At 52.5% G+C, this 18,035-nt stretch overlaps 1 protein-coding gene across 2 annotated transcripts in view; it reads right to left on the bottom strand.

Moving 5' to 3' along the window:
• Nucleotides 1-18,035, bottom strand: part of LOC105484013 (ADAM metallopeptidase with thrombospondin type 1 motif 2) — a 235,700-nt gene that overhangs the window by 53,364 nt on the left and 164,301 nt on the right. The window lies entirely within an intron of this gene.

Raw genomic sequence — 18,035 nt, 5'->3', positions numbered from 1 at the left:
CCTGGGAGGGTCCGTGGCAGGGGAGGTGGAAATCCCAGTGTGGTGTGCAAGGCCAGAGGAAGCGGGCGATCACTTTCCATGTTCCGCCCACGTGAAGGTACTTGCAGAAACCAACTCAGGGCAGGAAAAGAAACTGCAACTGACATATTCGGTTGGTGTAAAGGTAATCGTGGTTTTGCCATTAAAAGTAATGTCAAGGACTTTGGCACCAAACTAACAGAAAAACAGCTGTATCAAGAACAGGGGCATACACAGATGATTCCCACAGGAACCACACACGGGAAACCACTGGGAACCATCCCATTCCATTTTGTATCATGACATACACCTGACAGCCAGGGTCCTGCACACCCTCTCTGCACCACAACACTCGCAGGCACTCTCATTTAGACTTCAGGACGAAGAAAGCTGTCCTGGACAGGAAACTGAGACTCAGAGAAGTTAAGCAGCTTGCCCGCGTCACGAAACTAGGAAGTAGAAGAATTGAGATCGGATCCAAAGAAGCCTGAAACCAAAATCTATACTCAACTCAGCGCCCTAAAGTTCCTCCTTAAATAAGACGTGTACAGTGTCGTTTCAAAAGCGAGGCTTCTGTGAGCGGCGCCCTTCCTTTTTTCCTCCACAATCCTCACAGCATCGTTTTGGTTTCTGTTCTCACCATAGACTCCAAACACCGAAGTAGTTCCCTCCAAGAGAACCAGCAGTCCCTCTGAGTCCTGGGTGTGTTCCTTTCCCCTTTAAGGACTTATCTGGCCATAAAATAGAGATGTGCATTCCTTGGTAGCTATGTATGCAAGTGTTTTTTCTCTTGCATAAATATATCTCTTGCATAAATATAAGTAGAACCACATATTTCTCTTTGTGTGTATAAATAACAAAAAGTTAGCCAAGCGCAGTGGCACACACCTGTAATCCCAGCACTTTGGGAGGCTGAGGTGGGAGGATCACCTGAGGTCAGGAGTTTGAGACCAGCCTGGCCAACATGGTGAAAACCTGTCTCTACTAAAAATGCAAAAATTAGTCTGGCTTGATGGCGTAATCCCAGCAACCTGAGAGGCTGAAGCAGGAGAATCGCTTGAAGCTGGGAAGCGGAGGTTGCAGTGAGCTGAGATTTCACCACTGCCCTCCAGCCTGGGCAACAGAGTGAGACTCCATCACAAAACAAAACAAAACAAAACAACACAACACAAAACAAAACAAACACCAAAGGGCATTGTTAGCAAACCAGTTAGTTCCAGAAGAGTCCGGCCAGAAAGACATGCCCCAATATCAGGCCCAGAGGCAGGAATGAGGCCATCGGGTAGGACAGAGCCGCGGCAGGAGCCAGGCTGAGGCAGGCTGGGAGCAGGCAGGCTGGGGGTGTGCAGGGAGGTCCGCCATCCTAGTGCGTGGGCTTGTGGGGAGTACTGGGAGGACGCTGGAAACCCAAGTGCCTACAGGAGCAAGGCAGGTGACAAGTCAATGAGGCAGGCTGGTTGCACAAAAAGTCAGTCCATCTTGTGTTTTCCCAGTTTTGAAGGAGAAAGGGTACAGAGGAATATCTCCCTATTAGAATAGAGTCGGTGGGGGGTGATAAGGAGTGGTGAGGACTGTGGCAAACCCAGGTGCCCAGGCACAGCTGAAGGGAGCAACATCCGCCCAGTGCCGGCAGGAACAGAGGCCCAGAGCCGCCGGATCAGATTTCTCAGGTCAGTGGTGAAATCTGGATTTTACAGACACCTACCTAGTAGTAAACACTGGCTCAAATTAAAATTAGTTATGCAGACAAAACAACGCATCCCCCCCATCACCGCCTTATGCCAGAACCCTGGAATAAGAGCCCTGCAGTGGACAGCCGCTTCTCCACATCCCTGCAGACTGGATCCACTCTGGCCAGTCACCTCTCTCCTCCCAGATGCTGGCTTCTGTGGTTCAGCCCGGGTTCCCAGCCCCTCTTAGCAGCCAAAGTGATCTTGCTGCTGCGGCAAGATAATTTATTGAAATATTGATTTGTGTTTTTGTTCTTGCCTCGCTTTGTTCTTGGCCCATTCCAAGAAGGCAGTCTGCCACTTTCGTTCTCCAACCCCAAGGGGGTTGTACTGCAGGGTCCAGAGCTAAAGGGGTCTACGACCCCCTTCTGGCTTTGGGGTTCTGAGGAGACTCCCTGAGGAGGGGACAGGGGGAGGGCTGGGGTGCATGGGCACAGGGAGGGGAAGCTGCACTGGGGCCAGGGGAACCCTGGGAGGCAGGACTTCAGAAGACATGAGTGTGCTGGACCTTGGGAGCCTGGGTCCCAGTAGGGGGCACCCCAAGAAGTAGAGGAGAAAGTTACCTCAGTGTCCAGGTACCCCAGGACTCAACCTGCCACTGGGATTTTAACTGACAAGCCATGGAGCTGCTTGTACTTTCTCTCTGCAATGTCCCAGCATTTCCAAGGTACCGGCCTATCGCTGATGGGCACAGAGGAGCCCAGGGACAGAGATCTTGTCCTTGCTGGGTCTGGAGCATTCAAGGGCTACGGGGTACCCATGATGCCCAGACACTGACCTTGTGCCCAGAGACTAGGGCAAGGGCTGTGTGCATTCTTAAAAAAGCCCTTTGGGTCAGTGAGGAAGGCGTGGGGATAAAAGGGGACAGTGTGGCACTGAGATGCATGCAGGTGTGGCTGGTGCTATGTCAGGAGGGTCAGGACCTGCGGCAGGAGCTAAGAGGCATCAGGGCTGCAGGATGGGAACAACGAGGCAGAGACGGCACCAGTCTCTGGCTTTGGGGATTGGTAGCAAGGCAGAAGCGGAGGCCCGGGAAGGGGACGATAAGCTCCAGAGGAAAAGCGTGGGGTCCGCAGTGCCTGGAACACAGTCATGGCAATGTCTGTCCTGGCCAGCTTGCTTGTGGGGAAGAGCTGGGCAGTTTTGCTTTGGGAGCTCTCCCACTTCTGGGGGTGCAGCCCTTGTGGGTGATCAGTCCCAAGCGTTAGGGGGGGCCCACGTTAGGCCTCATGGAGCACAGGTTTGAAAGGACTGAAAACTGGCTGAAGTGGGTTTGCCTGGTGGCAGCACCCAAAGCAACCATCCGCAAATTCCTGCTCATGCACTCCAGAGCCCCCTTCTCTCCACCCACTCCTTCCACTCCGTGAGAGCTACAGGCAGCCTTGGGTTCTGCATGCCTCTAAGGACTCCTCACAGAAAGAAACTGATGTCCAGGCAGACATCGGGGCAGCTGGACAGGTCTGCAGCCCAGGAAGGAAGTCTGGGCTGGCCGTGGACAGGGCAAGGCCCTCGCTGCGGGAGAAGTCAGAACCCAGGGAGAAGAGCCAAGCTCAGGTCTCTCTGCTGAGATCTCCAGCAAAGGATACTAGCCTGACATGCAGGGAGCTCCCCCGTGGGTCACTTGGGCTCCAGCGGGACCACCTGCTGGGATGCGACCTCCTTTGCTCCTCTGCCACCTGGCCTGCATGCAGGAGGCCAGATGGGTCCCTGCTGCCTGGGGCACCCCAGCCCCCACCATCCTGCACCCTTGCTTGTATCGAGCATGGGAACTGTGCTTCCCCTGAGCGAGGAGGAGGAAACACACATTTCTCATGTATGGATCTCCTCCAGAACTGAGGGAGGCTGCGTTGCTTGTTTCAACTGAGGATTCTTTCACCAGCTCACCCCGGTCGTCTGCGTCCCTCCCAGTCCTGAATGCACCTGACTTTCAGCTGCCTGCTCGGCTCTGCACGGCTCCTCTAAGAAAGTCTGTCTGTGTGACTCCACCTGTTCCCAGCTCTGCTGACTCCTGGGGAGTAGCAGCCTGGGCTCTGCAAGGGGTGGCCACAGGACCAGCCAGGGGCTTTACAGGGCAGCCAGTCCTCTGCCGGGGCAGCCGCGGGCACCCACCCTCCAGAGCAGGGGGCGGTAGCTGGTGCTGTATGACTGTAGTTGGACATTTCTAGACCCTGGGGCTGCATGGTAGCTGCAGGATCCACCTCCTGAGGCAGGGCCTCTGAGGGCACACGCTTCACAGCGGCAGCGGCTCCCAGAACTCCCAGCTCCAGCCTGGGGGCCCCGGAAGAGCCAGGCCAGAGCAGCCTGCAGTCAAGCTGTGGATGGAGTCCAGGGGCCCACCCAGCCCAGGATGCAGGAGGAGTCCTGTGTGGGCTGACCCTAGCTCAGAGCATGGGAACAGAAGAGCTTCCTAGGAGGCTGATCGGACCCTCCACAGGGGCCCCAGGACAGAGGTCATCCCTCATGGAGGGCTCTGCCACCTGTTTGGATGTGACATTGACCGCTGCAGACATGGGCTCCCAAGTGGACTCCACTGCCCGAGTGCTTTGGGGCCCTGGCCCAGGCTGGCTCTTCCCATGTGCAGGGTCCTCCTTGGCCATCATGAGCACCCACCTCTATCCACCTGGAGACCCTCCTTGCTATGCTGGTTCACAGAGCTGCCCAGATGCAGGAAGCAGACACTCGTCCAGGCCCCTAGGGTCCTCCCAGAGCAGCGCCAAGAGCCTGGTCCCAAGAAGAATGGTGTTTCCTCTGGGTTCAGCCTGTTTGGCTCCCCTGGCCCGGGCTGGAAGGGGTCTGAGGACGTGCATGAAAGGCTCAGTGATCCCACCATGAGGTGGAGAGGGCAGAGCTGAGGGACTTAGCGAGGCAAGAGCTTGATGGGCCTCACCTTGGGTCAGAAGGTCACTTTGCTGAACGCTCCCCAGGGCTGTCAGGAGTCTTGGCCAGGGCAAGGATGAGGAAACACTGCGGGTCCCTGAACCTCAGGCCCGGCCTGCAGGAGTCTGGGTAACCCCACGGGCCTCAGGGAACAGCCAGAAGCTTAGGGGGCCTGCGTGCCTTGGGTGGGCAAGTGGGCTGTGTCCAGCTCCAAGCCCCAGCCCCCATCCTGGCCGCGTGACCCTGGCTCTGAGCTGCCTGCCTGGTCCCCTCTCCTGGGTGCAGTCGGTCACCTGCCAGATGGGGCACCTACTGGGGATATGCCTGTTGCTGTCGCTGGCCTCTCAGCCACTAAAGCCTAAGCTCCTTGAGGGCTGGGTGGACGCTGCGCACGAGTCTGTGCCGCAGCCTTGGCCCATGCCTGCCCTCAGTAGCCCTGCTCGGGGCAATCTCAGCTTCTGCTCTCCATGCCAGGATGAGGCAGCGAATGTGGCCAGAGGGCCCTGGCTGCTGGGTGCTTAGTGACCAGGAGGGAACACAGGAATGAAGGAACGAACCCAAGCGCCCTGGGAGCCAGGCTGGGCAGGGAGGGCGGGGCCGGCGGTGGGGGTGTTCTCAAGGCCTGGGGAAGTGAGCCAGAGGGCTGCCCTGCAGATGCTGACCCCAATAGTAAGTTACTGCCCGCAAGGAGCGCCCCGCTGGGCTCAGGCTGGGCACACAACATCTCACTTCAACCTTATTTTCCTACCTTCCGGATGACAAGCCGCGTCTCAGACAACTGAAGGGACTCGCCAAAGCCCCACATAGACGTGGGGGTGGGAGCCCCCCGCGCGGGGCGCGAGGCAAAGGCCGGGCCGGGCCCGAGCGGCCACCAGGTGGCGCTGCTGCCGCGAGAACGGGGGCCCGGGCCGGGGACGCACCCTGCGCGGACACCGCGGCCGCACCCGGGCTCCCGGAGCCCCGAGACGGCCTCTGGGTTTCACCCTAAATACATCAATTACCACCTGAGCAAAAAGCTCTGTTCCAATCGTTGCTCTCCCACATTTCCATTGTTTGCTCTGGAATGAGCTGAATTATTTATGCCCTTCCCTCCTTCAGTCAAGGAGACGTGGGAGGAAGCCGGGATGGGGATGCGCAGCCTGGAGGCCGTCTCCGTTGGAACCGCGCCCGCCCCGCCAGGAGGCTCTGCCTGCTGGGCAAGGCGCGCTCAGCCAGCCCCGCAGGCCGCTACCGGACCAAGGCTCAACCGAGGCCACTGCAGGTGGCAGGTGAGGTCACCTGGGCAGTCCTAGGCCCGGTCTAAATATCTCATCTGCTCTGTTCTTGGGCAGGTTACCTTTCTTGTCCCCACCTGCAAAATGGGCACAACTGCAGCTCCAAGCTTGGAGCTGGGGGATTCCGCCCAAGACAGTTCAGGCAGGGTGCAGTCAGCACCCACAAGCGTTCCTTGTCCTTGTCTCTGCCGTGCTGATGATACAGATGGAGTATGACACCAGTCCCCGGGGACTGGCCTACCCGCTGGGGCTGGCTCATGTCCCAAGGGGATGTGGCTTCAGCAAATCTTCTCAACTGTCCCCATCCCAGAGGGGTCCTCCTGCCACAGACCAGCCTCCCAAACAGGTGCGGGATAGGACAGCAGGGGGGTTGGTTCAGGTGAGCAGAATACATTTCTCAACCTCAGCACTCCAGACATTTGGGGCCAGATAATTCCAGTTGGGTAGGGCAGGCGCCCTGTGCATGGCAGGATGTTGAGTGCACCCCTGGGCTCTCCTTGCCACAACCCAGTGGAACCCTCCCCCTAGTCGTGACAACCAAAAGTCTCTCCAGACACTGCCAAATGTCCCCTGGGTCAGGGGGAGGGGTGGCAAAGTCATTCTTGGTTGGGAGCATCTGATCCTCAGGGGACCAGGGCAAGGAACCTGAAGCTGGCGCTCCTGACCAGCGGGATCACAGAGTCCAGCCCTTCCTCCCAGAGCAGAGTGGCTCCACCAGCCTGTGGCCCTGGGCAGGCCGCTTAACCCCTGGAGCCAGGGTCCTCACTGTCAAACGGGGATGGTTACAGCGACTACTCCATAGGGTTGCTGTGGGGGTGAGGGCAGAAAGTCACGTAAAGGGCTTCAGACGGTGCCTGTCCCAGAAGACGCTCTACAAACAGTCCCTTGCATGAACGCCTTTATGATTGTCATCATTCCTGTGGTGTGCTGGGGTTTCACAGACCCCCCTTATGGGGGAAACTAAGGCTCCAGGATGTTACATTGCTCACCAAAGGTCCCACGAGTATGGACAAAGCCAGAATGAATGGCAGGGACAGGGTCCCACCATCCCGGCTCCGTGAGCGCACCTTCTACCGTGCGCCCCAGCTGAATGCAATGTGGACTCCCCCAAGGCTGGAGGTCTCTTGCTCCAGGCACGGCTTACAGATCAAATTTCATCACGACAGGGAACCACAACAAGAGCTGGGGCAGGAGGCGTGCACCTCATTTCTCTGCCAGAACTCCCATATCGTTCCAGCATTTTGTTTCCAGCCATCCTCCCCAAAGCCTAGGAAGCTATTCCCAGAGAGAGCCAAGCTGCCAGAACAGGATTCTCAACTCGAGCCTTCCCAGGCATGAGCCGGTGCAGGCCTGGGGGGAGCCAGGAGAGGGGCCTCCTGCTAGAATCTGAATGTTGTGTTCCCCACATTTGAAAGGTTGAAATCTGAGAACCAATGTTCTGGTATTAGGAAGTGTGGCCTTTGAGAGGTCATTAGGTCATGAGGGTGGAGTCTCCATAAATGAGATTAGCGCCCTTACAAAAGAAGCCTTAGGGAGCCTGTTCACCCTTCCATCATGTGAGGGCACAGCTAGAAGGTGCCCTTTAGGAGGAATGGGTCCTTATGACACATCAGTTCTGCTGGTGTCCTGCTCTTGGACTTCCCAGCCCCCAGAACAGTGAGTAACACAATTCCATTGGTTGTAAATTACCCAGTCCAAGGTGTTTTTGTTATTGCAGTCCAAACGGAAGACACCTCCCGAGGGCAGTGTCCAGCCCTAGTGCCTCCTAGTTCTCTGGACCCAGGTAGGTCTGGGTCAGGAGGTGGATTGAGGATGACCTGGGTGGGCCATCATGCCTTGCACCCCTATCAGGTTGGGGGTTGGAACCCAGATGCTCAGGAGGACAGGGGACTGTACCTGGGACGAGGCACGGGGTGTGCTCCCCACCTCGCCCCCTGTCCCAGATCCCCAGGGCCCTTGATATATCCTCCCTAGACCTTCACTCCCTAGCCTTCTTGCACCATGGCTGGGCCACTCTACCCTACAGGTGGGTGGGTGGGCACACCAAGCCCCCGCCCTCAGCACCTCTCTTCTCTTGCTTTCCACTAGGAGACTCACATGCAAAATTTCTCAGACCTTTCACTTCCAATGCTGAAAAATTCCAACAAGCGTTCCACACTTTGTCTTGACCTGGTTTTTTGTAACAAGACACTTTATGTCCTTCTCTGATGGTCCCCAAGTCTCTGATTTCCATTTGCTTTGATTTTCATCATCCTAGGAAATATTTAAAATGAGAACAGTTGAGTAGCTTTGGTACCTTCTCAAAAAATCAATTGAAAAGCCAGTTGCTATGCAACCTCAAGTGTTGCCGACGCTCTGCCCCCTGGCTGGTGGCATATTGTATAAAATAAGATCATCTCTTTTCTTCTGCTTTTTTTTTTTTTTAAAGAAATGGAGAAAAATGTGTTTTAGGAAAAACTTGAGATAACTCAGAGGCTTCTCATAAGCTAAAAGACAAACAACATGTCACTCAAACAAGTGCTACCAATTTTATCCCCACTGGAGCCTGGTGAGGCCGGGGGGACAGGCAATGGGGGAGCGGCAGGCAATGGGGGAGCGGCAGGTGATGGGGTAGCGGCAGGCGGGGAGCTGGTCTATTTCTGTCACAATTTGGGATGAATAAGAGGAACTGAATGCCTGGGCCACTTTCTGCTCAAGTCTGGGTCACGGTCTCACAGCCCCCAGAGATTGCCTCCACCGTGGCGGGGACAGCTCAGCCCCCTCCTGATGCGTTGGTTCTGCCATGCTAAAATTCTTCCAGAGATGGGGGCCTCGTTCCTTGACAGGAAGCCTGTGGTTCCTTGAAGAGCAGCTCATCAGAATTCATCCTCACCATGTGCCAAACTTTGTCCCCAGAGCCCCATCGAGCAGCCCTGGCTGCGCATCTCTGTGAGCAAGCAGAGCCTGTTTCCTTGGACGCAGGAGCTGGGCCTTTTGCCCTCCAGCTCTTGGCTAGGAAGTCCCCATCCTGGCCGCTCCATCCATGGTCCCCTATTGCCTGCCACCCTGCTGTATGCCTTGCCAGTGCTCACTACTCCGTTGCTGTCTTGTCTGCTGCTCAACTGCCCGGACACAGGGCTCCTCTTCCCTCCTCGTTCATGTACCTTCCTGGGATTCAACAGCAGCTGCTCGGGAGGCCAGAGGCTCTGGGCTGGCTGGATGCTTTGGGGGCAGCAGGATACATCTCCCGCATCCACCCCATACCTCACAGACCTGAAAACAGGGCCTCCCCCAGTGCTATGCAAAGTGAAGGCTGTGCCTGGTGGACACAAACTGTTCCAGTCCACACTGAGATAAGTACAGAAACTAGAAACTTTCATAGCAATTGGATGGGTTGAGTTTATGTCCACAGAATTTAATAATAAAAACCCAGAGCTAGAGTTTCTGGATACCTCGGTTTGGGTCACATCTACTTTTCTCAGTAATTCACTTACAATGTATGGTACGGAAGTATTGGTCTGTGATGGGTTTGAAATAGGAAAAAGAAAACAGCCGGGTCTCTGGCATTGAGGTGCGCTGTGTGCTGCTGCTCCCCAGGATGCCTCTCCCCTGGCCACCTGGGGACGGCAGATGGATCCTCTTGTCCCACAGATGCTGCTCCCAAGCCCTGTGGCCCACGGCACATTCACTGAGTCAGCCGGGGCCCATGACCAGCACCCGTTTTCCTGGTCGCTGTGCCCTCTACCCCAAGCCTTCAGCCCAGCCCCAGCAGCGCCACCTCCTCTACTCTGCTATTTCCTGCACTTTTGCAGTGGGTCCAACCCAAAGCAATGAGGATTCACAACCTTGGCTCACTTCCCCTCTCACAGCCCGGAACCCTCTAAAGGAGAGCACAGCAGCGGGCAGGCCCCGGCTGTTCTGGCAGTCCACACTCACCTGACCAACCGGTGGCTCCTGAGATCCCCGGGACACAGCAGACCCCATGGGAGCTGGCGTCCCCTACCCCCATCACTGCCTCCTAGGCTGGATCTAGGAGGCTTCTAGGAGGCAGGTGGGATAGGGCCAGGCAGAAAAAGGTGGGCAGAGTATGCAGTGGGCTTTGCTGAGCGCCACTCTGGGCAGGCATGAGTTAGGAGCAGGAAAAAAAGGCCCAGAATGCTAGAATGTTCCAGAACATTCCAGGAGGCCAGTCGTCCCTTAATCCCCAGGGTCTGACAGAGGGACAGGCTGTGGGTTGTCCTCCAAGTTAGGCTGAGGGTCCTGGAGACAGGCACTGGGGTGGCCTGGGCCCCACACCCCCCATAACCCAGCACTGCCTCTCTCCTGCCTCCTCAGCTGCTGGTCCACTGAGCCCTTGGGGCCGGGGGTGAGCAGGCTCCATCTGGAGTTAGCTCTGGAAGCATGCGTCCACCTTCCAGTTCTGTCTTCCAATCCCTCACCGCCATCCGTTCTCAAGTCCCTTCCCAGGAGGAGGCGGAAGCAAGGCCAGCCTCGGTTCACCTATGTCCTCTCTGTTCTCTTTGTACCTGGTGTCACAGAAGTTGCCCAGTGCCCCCCATGGGCTTGAGCTGACCTGCTTTGCTGGCTGTGGATCTCAGCACCCCCAGGGCCTGCACATGTCCCCATGTTGTCCCTGGGAAGAGCAGGCTGCACCTGACAACCAGTCTCCTGCCCACTGCCCCATTCCCGACTCTGCCAACAGGGAAAGAGGGGCACCAGCACGGCCCCAGCAAAGTAGAGCCTCTGCAGGCACAGTGCATGAGGGGCAGGGGCCAGGGAGGCCCTGGCCAGGAGGGCAGTGCCTGCTAACTCAGGGGCATGGGCTTCCCATGCAGGGGTGACCACGTACCTGTGGCAGCCTGCGTCCTCACTCCAAGATTTCTCATTTCCTTCAGGTGGACCCGCTGTAGGTGGGTCCCCTGCCCCAGCCACAGGAAACGTAAGATAGTGCCCATAGGGTGGAACACAGAAACCTCATTAATCCTCCCCAGTCCACTGCAGAGATGAGGTGCCAAGGGAAAGCATGAATTCTCTTTGATGTCTTCATTCAAATCAGAAATAAAGGACTGAGCGTGACAGAGCCCTGTGGCGTGCCATCGGAGACCTTTCTCCAGAGTGCTGAATTCAGTTAAACGGCATCATTTGGATCCTACCATTTTTAAATGATTTTTAAAAAATCATTAAAAAAATTTAAATTTCATAAATTTAAAATGCACTGTTTTGTTTATAAAAGAAACATGTTGGGCCAGGCTCAGTTGCTCACACCTGTAATCCTAGTACTATGGGAGACAGAGGCAGGAGAATCATTTGAGACTGGGAGTTCAAGACCAGCCTGGGCAACATAGTGAGACCCTGTCTCTACCAAAAAAAAAAAAAAAAATTAATCAAGTGTGGGGATGTGTGCCTGCAGTCCAAGCTACTTGGGAGGCTGAGATGAGAGGATCCCTTGAACCCAGGAGACAGAGGCTGTGGTGAGTTATAATTGCACAATCCACTCTAGCCTGGGCAACAGAGCTAGAGCCCATCTCTTAAAATAATAATAATAATAATAATAATAATAATAATAACAACCATGCTCATCGTGTTGAATTTAAAAAATTCAGTAAAGTACAAAGAAGAAAATGAAAATTAATTGGCCTACTGCCCAGAGACAAATCCTGTTCACATCGGATGTGTTCCTTCCAGTCTTTTCTGCAAATATGTTTGTACACTAAATTGAGATCATACGGAAAACCGATATCCTGCTTTTCAAACAAACAACAAACGACTTTAGACTGTAACCATTTCCCGATGCCATTAAACATGCTTTGAGAATGCCATTCTGTGGTAGCCTAATATTCCGCCACACAGGTTTCTCATTATTTAACTAGACCACTATTATTGGACAATACAGGTTGTTTGCTGCTGTTTACATGAGAGATGATGCCATGACCCTTGTCTTGTTCCTAAAACTTGGTCCACAGCTGGGATCACTGCTTTGGAACAGAATTGTAGAAATGAATGTCTGGGGTCATAGAAATTAATGTTTGGGGGCAAACATCAAGAACATTTTAAAGGCCGAGCACGGTGGTTTGTGCCTGTAATCCCAGCACTTTGGGAGGCTGAGGCGGGCAGATCACCTGAGGTCACGAGTTTGAGACCACCCTGGTCAACCTGGTGAAACCCCATCTGTACTAAAAATACAAAAAATTAGCTGGGTGTCGTGGCAGGCACCTGTAATCCCAGCTACTTAGGAGGCTGAGGCAGGAGAATCGCTTGAACCTGGGAGGTGGAGGTTGCAGTGAGCTGTGATTGCACCACTGTACTCCAGCCTGGGCAACAGAGCAAGACTGCATTTCAAAAAATAAATAAATAAATAAAAAGAACATTTTTAAGGGCAGTGATAAATAGCGCTACATTTCCTTGGAATATTTGTACTCATACCGAAAGAGTGTGCATGCTTCATTCACCCAGCCGTAAATCCCTCTTCATCCTGACAGAATTGGTGCTTTATAAATGGTGAATTATTTATTTCTTTAACAGTAAAGTTAGATACTTTTCCATATGGGTTTTCTCTTAGCTACTTGGATTTTTTTCTTTGTTTCCTTCCGTTGCCAATTTTGTTTCCCTATGATTTAGAGGAAGTCTTTATAGATTAAGACATATTTGTCACATTGCAAATGTTTTTCCTGCTTGTCATTTGCCTTTTCATTGTGTTTTTTGACAGAAGTTTTGTATTACACTTATTCAAATATATCTATATTCCCCCTTACAATTCCTTCAATTGGATTTATGCTTAGAAAGCTCTTGACAACCAATATTTTCTTCTTGATTTGTGTGATTTAAATAGTTGAATGTTGTACTGGCTTCTATTTGGCATATGATAATTTAATTTCCTATTTATTAAATTTATGTTATATTTATTCATAACGCAATAAGCATCCTATGTTTATCACGTTAGGTTATTTGTAAGAGGGGTATTTTCAATTATTTTATTCAACTGAACTGTCTGTGAAAGTTTATGCAAATACGGCCCTATTTTAATTACCTTCACTTCACAAGATGTTTGGAGGAGGTCTCTTGCTTGCTTGGGCTCCACACCCGTCTCAGCCATTCCTGACCGTTCGTGCTCCTAGATGGCACTTAGAGTCACTTCCTAACACCTTCCAGCTATGAATCTGGGGAAGGTCAACCTCTCGATTACACCCAGCTTCCCATGAAGACGGCATTTATGTCTTCATTTATGATCACTTTCTTCCTATCATTAATCACATACAATTTCCTTCCAATGGGTCCTTCGTCTGTCTTGTCAGGACTATTCCGGGTATTGTACATTTTTGGTTACTACCATAATGGAAATTTTCTCTCCCCGTTTTCCCTACTACCAAGGCTTTTTTTTTTCAGTTCACACAGAAGCTATTGACTTTTTAAACAGTGGTCTTATATTTGGCCACATCACCAAACTCCTCTCCCAACTCGACAGGTTGCCCCACGGATTCTTTTAGGTTTTCCCGACACATGATGAACAGCAAACAATGAGAATTTGTCTCTGCTCTTTTCCAATGTTAGCTTCATGTCACATAAAACTATGTAGGATTTTCAGAACCAAAGTGACTAGTTTATGGGTCTTTTGTTGTTGTTGTTTCCAAGACTCTCTCCAGGGCAGTGCTCCCCGAAGCAGGTTCGGTAGGCTGTGGATTTGGCGAGGAAGAGGCTTCCGTGGAGAAAGTGTTCAGAGACCCCCTGGACTGCTCTGGCTCTCGGGGGTGCACCGTGCACACGTCCACAGGAAAGTCTACGGGAAATTTCACCCCCAGGCATGCCCATCTGTCTTCGTTTTACCAGCACTTTCCAGGCTTCTTTGACCTTGGGATCGCTCTATAGTCCTCTGTAACATCTACTCATATCCTAAGAATTCGCTGTGCAGAACACTTGTAGGGAACTGTGCTGCTTTTTCCACCTTTAAACACAATCTTGGTTGTCCTGTTGCCCTCTGTTACCAGTTTTCTGGATTTTTTTAAAAGGAGGAGTGCCCTGTGAGGGGCTGTGGGGCCGTCATGCCCTTGCCCTGCCGAAGCCTTCCACACGGGAGCCCTGGGGCCTCTCTCCCAGGCACCCCCCCAGGCAGCAAGCTCCTCATGCCTACAGTTGCTTCTGCTACCCCCAGCTCCAGACCTCCGCAGGGCTCCAGACCCATACCCACCTCTTCTTGGCCTCCTTTGCTGGGATGGCACCAGGCACCTCTAACAACATCTCAGCTGACCTCTTCAGCTTCCCGCCTGTGCTCCCCGATCTCAGGGGTCGATACCATCATCTACCCCGCTAAGTGTCTCTCCACCTTCACCCACGTAGTGCCACATCCTCTCGAAGTGACCTCCTCTGTCCTCCTGTCTGTATCCCTGCACCCAGGCATGGTCCCAGTCCAGCTGCCATCATCCCCCATTTGATGGCAGTGACTGTCTCCTAAGTCACTGCTTCCACCTGCCACTTCTGCACACAGGAGCCAGCGATTTTTTTTTTTTTTTTTTTTGAGACGGAGTCTCGCTCACTGCAAGCTCCCCTGCCCGGGTTCACGCCATTCTCCTGGCTCAGTCTCCCGAGTAGCTGGGACTACAGGCGCCCGCCACCACGCCTGGCTAATTTTTTTGTATTTTTAGTAGAGACGGGGTTTCACTACGTTAGTCAGGATGGTCTCCATCTCCTGACCTTGTGATCCGCCTGCCTCGGCCTCCCAAAGTGCTGGGATTACAGGCGTGAGCCACCGCGCCCGGCCAACAGGAGCCGGTGATATTCTCAGAAGTGCACATGGGATCGTGTCACTCTGCTTAAAGCTGCCCTCATGGGCAAGTCAAACCCCTTGGCAGGCGACACAGATCTGCTCTGCTTCTTGCGATCTGCTCCTTCCGGCGTCTCTGGCATTGGGTCTGGTCTTCCTGTCCCTGTGCTCCTCCTTCTGGGTTCAGGTGCCCTCCCTCCCCTCCCAGCCTGTGAGCTCGGAGCATCTCTGTGCTGGTCACTTCACTGAACCATCTTCAGGTAGGGGTGGAACGGTCACTTCCTCCCGTTGCTTTTCCTGACCTTGTAAGGAAAGATGCCTGCCCCGCATCTCCTCCATCCAGCCCTGAGCCCTGGTACAACTGTTTCCTTGTCTAGATCGCCCTTCTGGAAGCGGTCCCCTGAGGACAGGGACCCTGCCAGGGAATATTCCCAGCACAGCACTTCCCACACAGAAGCCCTTCACACAGTATTTGTTAGAGGATGAGTTTTGTCATTTGGGAACTGATGTGATGAACTGTATGAATAGATTTCCTGATATTAAACAATCTCCACATTCCTAGGATAAGCCCTAGTTGGTCACGGTGGAAGTTTCTCTTTATGCGTTATTCAATTAAACTCTTAATGCCTTGGCATTTTTACTTCTATTTTCAGAAGCGAGACAGGTCTGTACTTTGTCCTGACGGGCTACCTCTGGCATCTGGGTGTAAGGGTCCCATTGACTACGAAAGATACATTGGGTAGATTTCAGAATACATGAGTTTACGGAGTATTGCATTAGTCTTGCTTGATAATGAGTATGCAAATGAGTATGAATGCACTGGCAAAACTTTGGAAAAGGTGAAGAACTTGAGTTCCCTCCATGGTTATGGGACTTATGATGTATTCTCCATTTTTTGGAGTCAGCTTTGAAATATTCACATGTCCCCAGGAAATCCTCAGTTTCCCCAGGATCTCCACGTCCCTGGCACAGAGATCCTCAAATTCTCACCTTCAGGGTCTGACTCTCTTCTGCAAATGTTCTGACTGTGGTCACATACTCCTTCTACCTACCCGACTGCGGTCACATACTCCTTCTACCTACCCGACTGCGGTCACATACTCCTTCTACCTACCCGACTGCGGTCACATACTCCTTCTACCTACCCGACTGCGGTCACATACTCCTTCTACCTACCCGACTGCGGTCACATACTCCTTCTACCTACCTGACTGTGGCCACCTACTCCTCCTACCTACCTGACTGTGGTCACATACTCCTTCTACCTACCTGACTGTGGCCACCTACTCCTCCTACCTACCTGACTGTGGTCACATACTCCTTCTACCTACCCGACTGTGGTCACATACTCCTTCTACCTACCTGACTGTGGCCACCTACTCCTCCTACCTACCTGACTGTGGTCACATACTCCTTCTACCTACCTGACTGTGGCCACCTACTCCTCCTACCTACCTGACTGTGGTCACATACTCCTTCTACCTACCTGACTGTGGTCACATACTCTACTCCTTCTACCTACCTGACTGCGGTCACATACTCCTTCTACCTACCTGACTGCGGTCACATACTCCTTCTACCTACCTGACTGTGGTCACATACTCCTTCTACCTACCTGACTGCGGTCACATACTCCTTCTACCTACCTGAGGCAGTTAAGGAAAAAAAAGGAAAGAAAAAGAAAAGGCTTAGGGCTGGGACAATGTAGCATAGAGCCTGCTAAGGAACAGTTAATAAAGGAGGCTTTATTCCATGAAGTACTCAAGACTGGGAAGGAGCAGACACTTTGGAGGCCAACTAAGACCCAAAGCTTTGCCAGCACTGGTACGCGATTAACCCTAGCCGATTACAAAAGTTTTCTTTTTAAACAATATAGGAGCAACCCGCGGGGGAAATGCAAGCTGCCACCTGGAACCCAGACCAATCAACGGGATAATCTTTTCTCCCCTTTCTAGCCCCAGGACTAGGAGTTTCCCATTTCTGGAAACTTCCAAAAGAGGATATAACTCTGTCCATCTCTCATGCCAAAGACTTGAAAATTCCTAAAACACCAGAGGATCCTGGCCAGGGAGGGACAGGCGGGAAGGCCGGAACAGAGAACTCCAGTGGAGGCAGGCAGAGAGCCACATGGGATAGTCCAAAGACCCCCCTCCTGTGAAAGGAGAGCTGGAACCAGATTGCTGGGCTGGGGCCCACCCCCAGGCCCTGCATCTGTGTGGTCCAAAGCCCACTGCCACAGACCTGGGATAGAGGGCTCAGCAAGCCTCCCTCTGCGCTCCCAGCCAGCATTCACTGGCAGAGGAGGCCCTGCATATCCCTCCTCCACTGACCACCCCTGGGCCTCCAAAGCGGCCGGCTGCAGAGAGCCTCCCAACAGCTTCCCAGCGGGCAGATGGCCCTGAATGCTTTCCTTTCTGCCAGAAGAAACATCTTGTTGTAGTCACATTACGTGTACTCTTTCTGATCTTTTAGTTTGTGCCTTCTCTCTTTTTTTCTAGATTAAATAGGCCAGAGGGTTGCTTTTTCCAAAGCTCTCTTATTCCTTGATTCTATGTGTTTCTTCTGTTTTCTAATGTATCTGTTTCTGCTTTTTCTGAATTATTTCCTTATGTTTGCTTTCCTTAGGTTTTTGGTTTTGCTGCTGCTGAAATTCATTCAAATGTATTGAGTTGAAGGCAGGGCTAATGTGTGTCAAACACATCACCCAAGGAAGAAGCTTTTGGAAAATATCTGTGAATTTGCCTCTGAATACAGCTTTAACCACATTCCATAAGATTTGACAGTAGTGCTCTTGTTTTTATTAATGTTCCAAACAGTCTGTAACTGCAATCCTAATATTCTCTTGCCTTGCTCTGTTGCCCAGGCTGGAGTGCAGTGGCGTGATCTCGGCTCACTGCAACCTCTGTCTCCTGGGTTCAAGCAATTCACCCACCCCAGTCTCCCAAGTAGCTGGGACTACAGGCACATGCCACCACACCCAGCTAATTTTTGTATTTTTTTGGTAAAGACAGGGTTTTACCACGTTGGCCAGGCTGGTCTTGAACTCCTGACCTCAAGTGATCTACTCACCTTGGCCTCCCAAAGTGCTAGGATTACAGGTGTGAGTGACCGTGCCCGGTCCCTAGCAGGTTTTTTTTTTTTTTAAGTTTTCAAATGAATTTTATTTTTTTAGGTTTATAAATTCTGCTGCCCCCACCCCTAGTTTTAGGCATTTCATCAGAGAACATGGACGAAATCGTTTTTGCTGTATAAAATTCACATTTTCTTTATGACCCAAAACACTTCTATAATTTTTAAGTGTTTTACGATTCCTCAGAAAGATCTTTTTTTCTGTAGAGCAAGGGAAACGGTGATATAAGCACTAATTTAACTTTACTCATTGTGTCATTCAAAAACTCTATG

The sequence above is a fragment of the Macaca nemestrina genome, chromosome 6 (assembly GCF_043159975.1).
Source record: "Macaca nemestrina isolate mMacNem1 chromosome 6, mMacNem.hap1, whole genome shotgun sequence".
NCBI lineage: Eukaryota > Metazoa > Chordata > Mammalia > Primates > Cercopithecidae > Macaca > Macaca nemestrina.
The sequence above is the reverse complement of the archived record's forward strand: the minus strand, read 5'-3'. Positions and strand labels throughout refer to the sequence as shown.